Below are 6858 nucleotides of genomic sequence, written 5' to 3'. Positions count from 1 at the left end.
AAAAAAAAAAAAAAAACAAACAAACACAAAGAGAACTCCTAAGGGGTAGACCCACCTCTAGGCACTAGAGGTTCACAAGATAGGCAGAGAACAAACAGACTGGAGCTCTCCAGTCTGCTTTAGAAACGAACCTTTTAAACCACAGAGAGCCATACAACGTGCTACGTAGGTGTCCGGAGCAGGGACGGGCCAAAAGCAGAGACAAGGAACGAGCTGAGAGTGAGATAGGTCAAGTGGCAAAGAATGTCGTGGGTAGAAGGGTCAGCATGTGGGAAGGCTTGAGGGAAGCTGGCAAATGCTTGGCATGTTTGCAGAAACTTAGAGGTCCCTCGTGACTGGGGTGTCTGAGGAGCCATGTGGCTTGAGTGGTATGCAAAGGAAAGCACAAGGAGCCTGGTCTAGGTGTTGAGAGAAGAGTAGATTGGGCATTCGGGAAGATAGAAAAGGAGGAGGTGGGGGCACTAAGGGAAAGTTAAGAGGAAAGGGAAAGTGACCAGGCAGGCAGGATGGGGCTAAGGGAGGGGGCGGGGCTTGTCCTCTGATGTGTGCTTTGGGTGTTGTCCTCTGTCACCTGGAGGTCAGGGAGAACCCTGAGCAGAGAAGGATCATGGGTAGATTTGAGTTTGGAAGGTCACTCTTATTACCACATTGGGATTGGATTAGCAGGTTACTGAAAGCAGAGACCAGTGCAGGACAGAACCCTGAAGCCTTTCCCCTCTGGGGGGCCATTGTACTTCTACGTGAGAAATCATCAGAAGGAAGACTTGGCCACAGGAAGACACCTCACTCCCATGCTGATAAGAGCCAGGTAACCTTGGGTCTTGTGGAGGCTGGGAGCAGTCGCAGCTGTTGCTCCTGGCAAGGGTGCAGGCATCCCACAGCTGCCCCACAGTAGCTCATAGATGCCAGGGTCACCAGATTTCGGGGCCAAGGACATATGAAAGGAGGAGCCATTGGTAGGCCAGCAGAGACCAAGGCGTGGAAGAGGAAGCCTTCCGCAGCCCAGCTGGGGGCAATGCCCCACAAAGATCCAGCTGTTCAGGAACAGCTGCACTGAAGGGGGAGGGGGTGGGCAGTAACAGGTGACTGCCCTTCTGCTGTAGAGTATGGGAAAGAACTAGTGGGAAGGAGGGGACGGGGGACTGGAGAGACCTTGGGAAAAAAAATGTGTGGAAAGTTCTACATACCACAGGTCTGGAGCCTTGCTTGGTGGGCATGCTTGTAATTGAAGGGAAGGCAGAGGCCGGAAAATTGCTGTAAATTCCAGGCCACCCTGGTCTACATGATGAGTTTCAGGATTGCTAGCCCCTACCTGTATAATGTAGATCCTGTCTCAATGGATGGCAATAAGTATGGAAGAAAAAGAGGAGGAGGAAGAGGAGGAGGAGGAAGAGGAAGCAGCAACTAAAAAAAAAATTAACTCTCACTAAAGTCATTGGCACACAAACACTGGAAGTATGGGAACTACTTGGGAGGAATCAGAAGGTAATTTGAAGTGAATACCGAAATATATTATGTACATGTCTGAAAATGTCAGGATGAAACCCATTATTATGTACAATTAATATATGGTAATAAAAACTTAAAGAAGGAGCCGGGCATGGTGGTGCACGCCTTTAATCCCAGCACTTGGGAGGCAGAGGCAGGCGGATTTCTGAGGCCAGCCTGGTCTACAGAGTGAGTTCCAGGACAGCCAGGGCTATACAGAGAAACCCTGTCTCAAAAAAAACAAAAACAAACACAAACAAACAAACAAAACCTTAAAGAAGAAAAGGAAAGGAAAAAAGACCTGCAGGGGTCCCTATTCAAATGCAGCTGGAATCCCTCAGGGAGGAAAAGCTGAGGTCAGGAGTGGGGACCTAGGAAGAAAACCAGGTTATTTTTTTCTCTATTCCAAGGGCTTTCCCAAAGACAAGCATTTTTGGAGGCACTGCCTTCCCAGAACCCCCCTCAGAGTCTCTCTTGATCACCTCCTGGGGTCCATTTCCCCCTCTCCCAGACTCTTCTCCTGGTTTATTGACTACTACGCCTTGGTCCTCCTCAAATGGGAAGCAAACAGACCTTGAGATTCCAAGAGCCCTTAAGAAGCTCTGGACCGTAGGGGTGCCAGAGAACGGAGTTTGCTTACCCATGGTTGCCAAGTCTGTCTTTGCACACTTAGTTTTTGGTGTCTGGTCCCTGGTCCTCCCGTGCATACCCACTGGCTGTAAAAGTGGGCCTCGGGCTTCCTGAGATTTTTGCCTCATGTGAACGTAAGGACTTTTATTGGAAGTGGGTTTGGTTCGGTGGCTGTAGGCGTGGCAAGGTGGCCAGTGAATCCCCATTTTGTTGTTACCTGTAATGCTATGGCTTCAGTGCCTTACCAAGTGGCCCAGGGGGCAGCTGAGGCCAGCCTTTCTCTCTGGTACCCTTCCAATGTGAGAGATGCAGCTGTGAGGTCCTGGTGCTGGGGCCCAGGACATTCCTTTGGAAGCAGGCTTCTCTATTGTCCCATGTCTTCATGTTTTGGACCAGCTGCCATGAACCCTCAAACGCCTAGGGCTCGGAGGTGACGAAACCATTCTTTTCACCTTTTCTGGAAAACCCCTTCGTCTACCATGAATGGATCTTTGTATGCCCACGGGGACTTGGCACCACTTCTGTGGAGAGTTACCACCATGCCCCATCTCCCACAACCTGGAGTCCTGGTTTCAAGTGGGATCTCTCTCTTTCTTACTTTATGGGCCTGTCTTGGGCCTGATCCTTCCCTCTCAAAGCCTTCCTATTCCCTGGGGTTCCTTGGCCTGTCCAGCCCAAAGGACCCTATCTAATTGATGTAGCACATTCCCTGATTCTCTGGGAATCACATTTATTCACAGGAACCTAGCCAGGACTTTGGTCCAGTTTGGGTAGGGGTAGTAGCAGCTGCTGCAGAGACCTTTGCATGCCACCAGCCTTAAGTAAGCAGAGAGCCTCTGGCGGCAGAAGGAGATGTGGAAGGCTTCCTGCAGCCAGGTGGCCCTACACTCATCCGGAGGGGCTCCTCTCTGTCTGTGTTTGTCAGCAGCCCTGGGGCAGTTTAGTGAAGAATGTTCTGGAGGCCATCTCAAAGCAGCCTTCACACTGTTCCTCATTCTTTCCCTGACTCCTGAGATTGCCCAGTGAACGCCCTGGACCCATCTAATTAGAAAAGGATCCAGCACAGCCAGTGGGTATACACGGGAGGCTCAGGAACCAGACACATAAACTAAGTGTGCAAAGACAGACTTGGCAACCCTAGGTAAGCAGGCTCCTTTCTCTGGCGCCCTTATGGACCAGAGCTTCAGATCTCCCCTGAAGCTGTGCATACCAGGAGTTGCCCAAGTCCAGAAGAGCCCTTCCTCCTACAGCAGGGATGCCCCTTCCCTCTCAATTTTTCTCCCCCAAGGGCTGGAAGCCTGGGAGCAGACACTCCACATTCCAAAGAAGGTAGAGTCAGGGAAAGTGATGCCTTTCTCTCTAAATGCTTGTTCTGACTTGACTCCCAAGATGCCTGATGCCCCACCTCCACATGACCAGCTTCTTTGCCCCTACTCAGCCTGCTGTCCTTCCTCCCCCCTGTGTTTTCTCACCTGTCTTTTGACCTGGGGGTGGGGGCTGGCCGGGGGCCAGATGCTGCCCCCTCGTCTCACCACATTCCTTTCAGGAACCCTGAAGGCGGCTTTCCCTCCTGGTGCCCCTTGCTCTGCAATCCTTCTATCCACCTGGCAAGCCTCAGCCTGGTTAAAGGTTAAAGGTCCCCTCAGAGCCTCAGAGCTTGTTTTTCCTTCAATTGCTCTTGCCCCTTCTTTCTTTCTTTCTTCCTTTCTTTCTTTCTTTCTTTCTTTCTTTCTTTCTTTCTTTCTTTCTTTCTTTTTCTTTCTGTCTCTCTCCCTCTCTCTCTTTTTCTCTCCCTCTCTCTTTTCTTTCTTTCTTTCTGTCTGTCTTCCTTTCTTTCTTCCTTCTTTTCTTCCTTTCTTCTCTCTCTCTTTGTGTGTGTGTGTGTGTGTGTAGGTCAGAGGACAACTTGCTAGAATTGATTCTGCCTTCTGCCCTGTAGGGTAGCTCCTTAGGATTGAAGTCAGGTTGTCCATTTTGGTGACAAGTGCCTTTACCTGCCGAGCTATCTTCTGGCCCAGACGCCACTAAGAGACCTTTGACCTGCCTGTGGCTGTGGCCATTCCATACGTTGGTTACACCCTTTCCCGAAATTACTCCAGGATGTTCTCTTTCACCTTGTGCAGGCTCTCTGCCTTCCAACAGATGCCTTCCCATCACTAGACAAGACTACAGTCAGCTAAAGACAGCTGAGGAAGGGAAAGGATTACCTGTCCCCAGAGATGAGCCTTCTAACTGGCTATTCAATATCAAGTGGTAGGTCCTGAAATCATGTACATATAAGCAATATTAACCGGACTCAACACGTTGCAGTTATACGTTTATGGATTTATACTTACATGTAAAAAGAAAGAAAAAAGGAAAGCATAAGAGGCCAGGGGACTGAAGGGGCTCTGCAGTTAAGCGCAGTGGCTACTCTTGTGGAGGAACTGGGTTCAATTCCCAGCAGCAACCATATGACAAATTACAACTGTTTGTAACTCCAGAGCCCGGTGAACTGACACCCTCACACAGGCAAACATACAGGCAAAACACCAATGCACATGAAATAAAAATAATTTAAAATAAAAAATAATAGAAAGAAATGAAAGAAAGAAAGAAAGAAAGAGAGAAAGAAAGAAAGGAAGAAAGAAAGAAAGAAAGAAAGAAAGAAAGAAAGAAAGAAAGAAAGAAAGAGAGAGAGGAAGGCCAGGAATTTGAGAGGGAGGGAAGAGTTGGAAGTAGGAAAGGAAAAGGATTATAGAGCTATTTAGATTTAAAAAAATTAAACAAACACACAAATAAGATCGTTTCCCTAATGATCTCACATAGCTAACCCGGCCATTTACTGACCTCCCATCCTCTGTCACTACTTGAGTACTAAATTTATATTTACTGTTTGTTAATTCATTTACTTATGAGACAGGATCTCCTTATTGTGTAGCCTAGGCTGGCCTGGAACTTGCTTTGTAGACTAGGCTAGCTTTGAACTAACAGAGATCTATCTGTCTCTGCTTTTTAAATGCTGGGATTAAATGCATGCACCACCATGCCTTGTGTACTTACTTATTTCCTATCCTATGTTAGGATTCAGGCGCTATAGGGCAGGGTTTCAATTGTAGTGTTTCTGGTATACAAGAAACTCAACAAATAGGCACGCATCTCTGGGTGTGTTAGGTTAGCTGTAAACCCAGTACTCAGGAAGCAGAAGGAGGAGAGCTTAGGACCTTTAGGCAAGCTTGAGCTATGCAGTGAGTTCTGAGCTGGCAAGGCTACATAGAGAGATCCACAACCAACCAACCAATCAAAGAAATAAAGCACATGTTTGTGGTTCTGGCACTTAGAAGATGGAGGCTGAAGGATCAGTTCAGAACCAGCCTCTGTTACAAGAGTTCTACAAGAAACCTGATCTTATCTTTAAAAAAAAAAAAAGTTTGGATTGAACAGTACATGAATGGATGTTTCACCCTGGCCAGGCCCTTGACTCAGACATGGTCTTCTGTTATTTTCAGTGACCACACTGAAATAGGGTCACGGGCCACGCATGCAGTCACTTGATGCTGAGGTGGCCAAATGGTTCAGAACAGTAACTTATACAATTATACAATGTGTCCTTACATGGATATACTGGAAGGCTCATGATGGGTTAAAGTCCTCCTCCTCTCCCCCAACAGTGCTGGAGATAACATTCATTGGCTTTGTGGCTCTCCTCTCCTCTCCTCCTCTCCTCTCCTCTCCTCTCCTCTCCTCTCCTCTCCTTTTCTTTTCTTTTCTTTTCTTTTGACAGTTTCTTGTTTAACCCAAGCTGGCCTCAAGCTTGGTGTGTACTTGAAGCTGCTGGCCTTGAACTCCTGATCTCCTTCACCTCTCATGTACTGGGATTATATCTGGTCTCTCAACTCACCAGTGTGTTTGAGTACATATACAAATGCACATACCCATACAAACATGCAGGCCTATCATAACATGGACATAGATAGATTAACACACAGAGATGACTAAAGGGAGCCATGTATGCTAGCATGTGGCTGTAGTCCCAAAACAGCTCCAGAATTCCAGCAGAGGCAGGACAATTATAGAGAGACCCTATATTGGAGGCAGGGTGGGAATGGGCAGGCAGAAACAACCACCAGAGAAACAGATGTCTGAAGGAGTCCTTCTCATTCAACTCAAATGCTGGAGACTCCCCAGACCACGGAAACGAGACTTCTGGAAGCCAGCCTTCCCTGTCCCTGTCAGCACACAGCCTAGCGGAAAGTCTATTTACTTACTTATTCGAGGTCCACAGTTTTCAGTGTTCCAAGGACATACAGACCAGCCTGAATATTAGAATTAGTAAATGCTGTATGACCTATCAATATCTCTGAGACTGGTGTTCTCAAGAGGGGTACTTAGGCCTAGGTCTCAGGCCAGCTCTGGGAGGGAGAGAGGCGTCATACACACTTTAGGAGAATTTGGATGAGGCTAATTTATTTGGCTAAGTCTAGACCTAATCTGGTGTTTAGTCTGATGCTCAAGGATACAGGTCCAGTATTTGGGTAACAGCCACCCAAACTGACCTTGAGGGAACTGCCTTATCCTGAAGCCGGTAGAGAGGGGAATGTGTCACCGAAGGGTAGTGGACAGTGTGTTCACAATGGGGATGAATTCAAGCCACACTCACCCTTGCTGTGGGGCTCCTACTGTATACGAACTTTACATTCAGCCGGGCGTGGTGGCGCACGCCTTTAGTCCCAGCACTTGGGAGGCAGAGGCAGGCGGATT

At 48.0% G+C, this 6858-nt stretch overlaps 1 protein-coding gene across 1 annotated transcript in view; it reads left to right on the top strand.

Moving 5' to 3' along the window:
• The first annotated feature begins 629 nt into the window (after positions 1-629).
• Dag1 (dystroglycan 1) overlaps positions 630-6858 on the top strand; it is a 68742-nt gene continuing 62513 nt past the window's right edge. Inside the window, exon 1 of the mRNA XM_021171406.2 lies at positions 630-808. The gene's annotated coding sequence lies outside the window, so the exon portion shown is untranslated. The remainder of the gene's footprint in view (positions 809-6858) is intronic.

The sequence above is a fragment of the Mus caroli genome, chromosome 9 (assembly GCF_900094665.2).
Source record: "Mus caroli chromosome 9, CAROLI_EIJ_v1.1, whole genome shotgun sequence".
NCBI lineage: Eukaryota > Metazoa > Chordata > Mammalia > Rodentia > Muridae > Mus > Mus caroli.
This window is presented reverse-complemented; position numbering and strand designations above follow the sequence as displayed.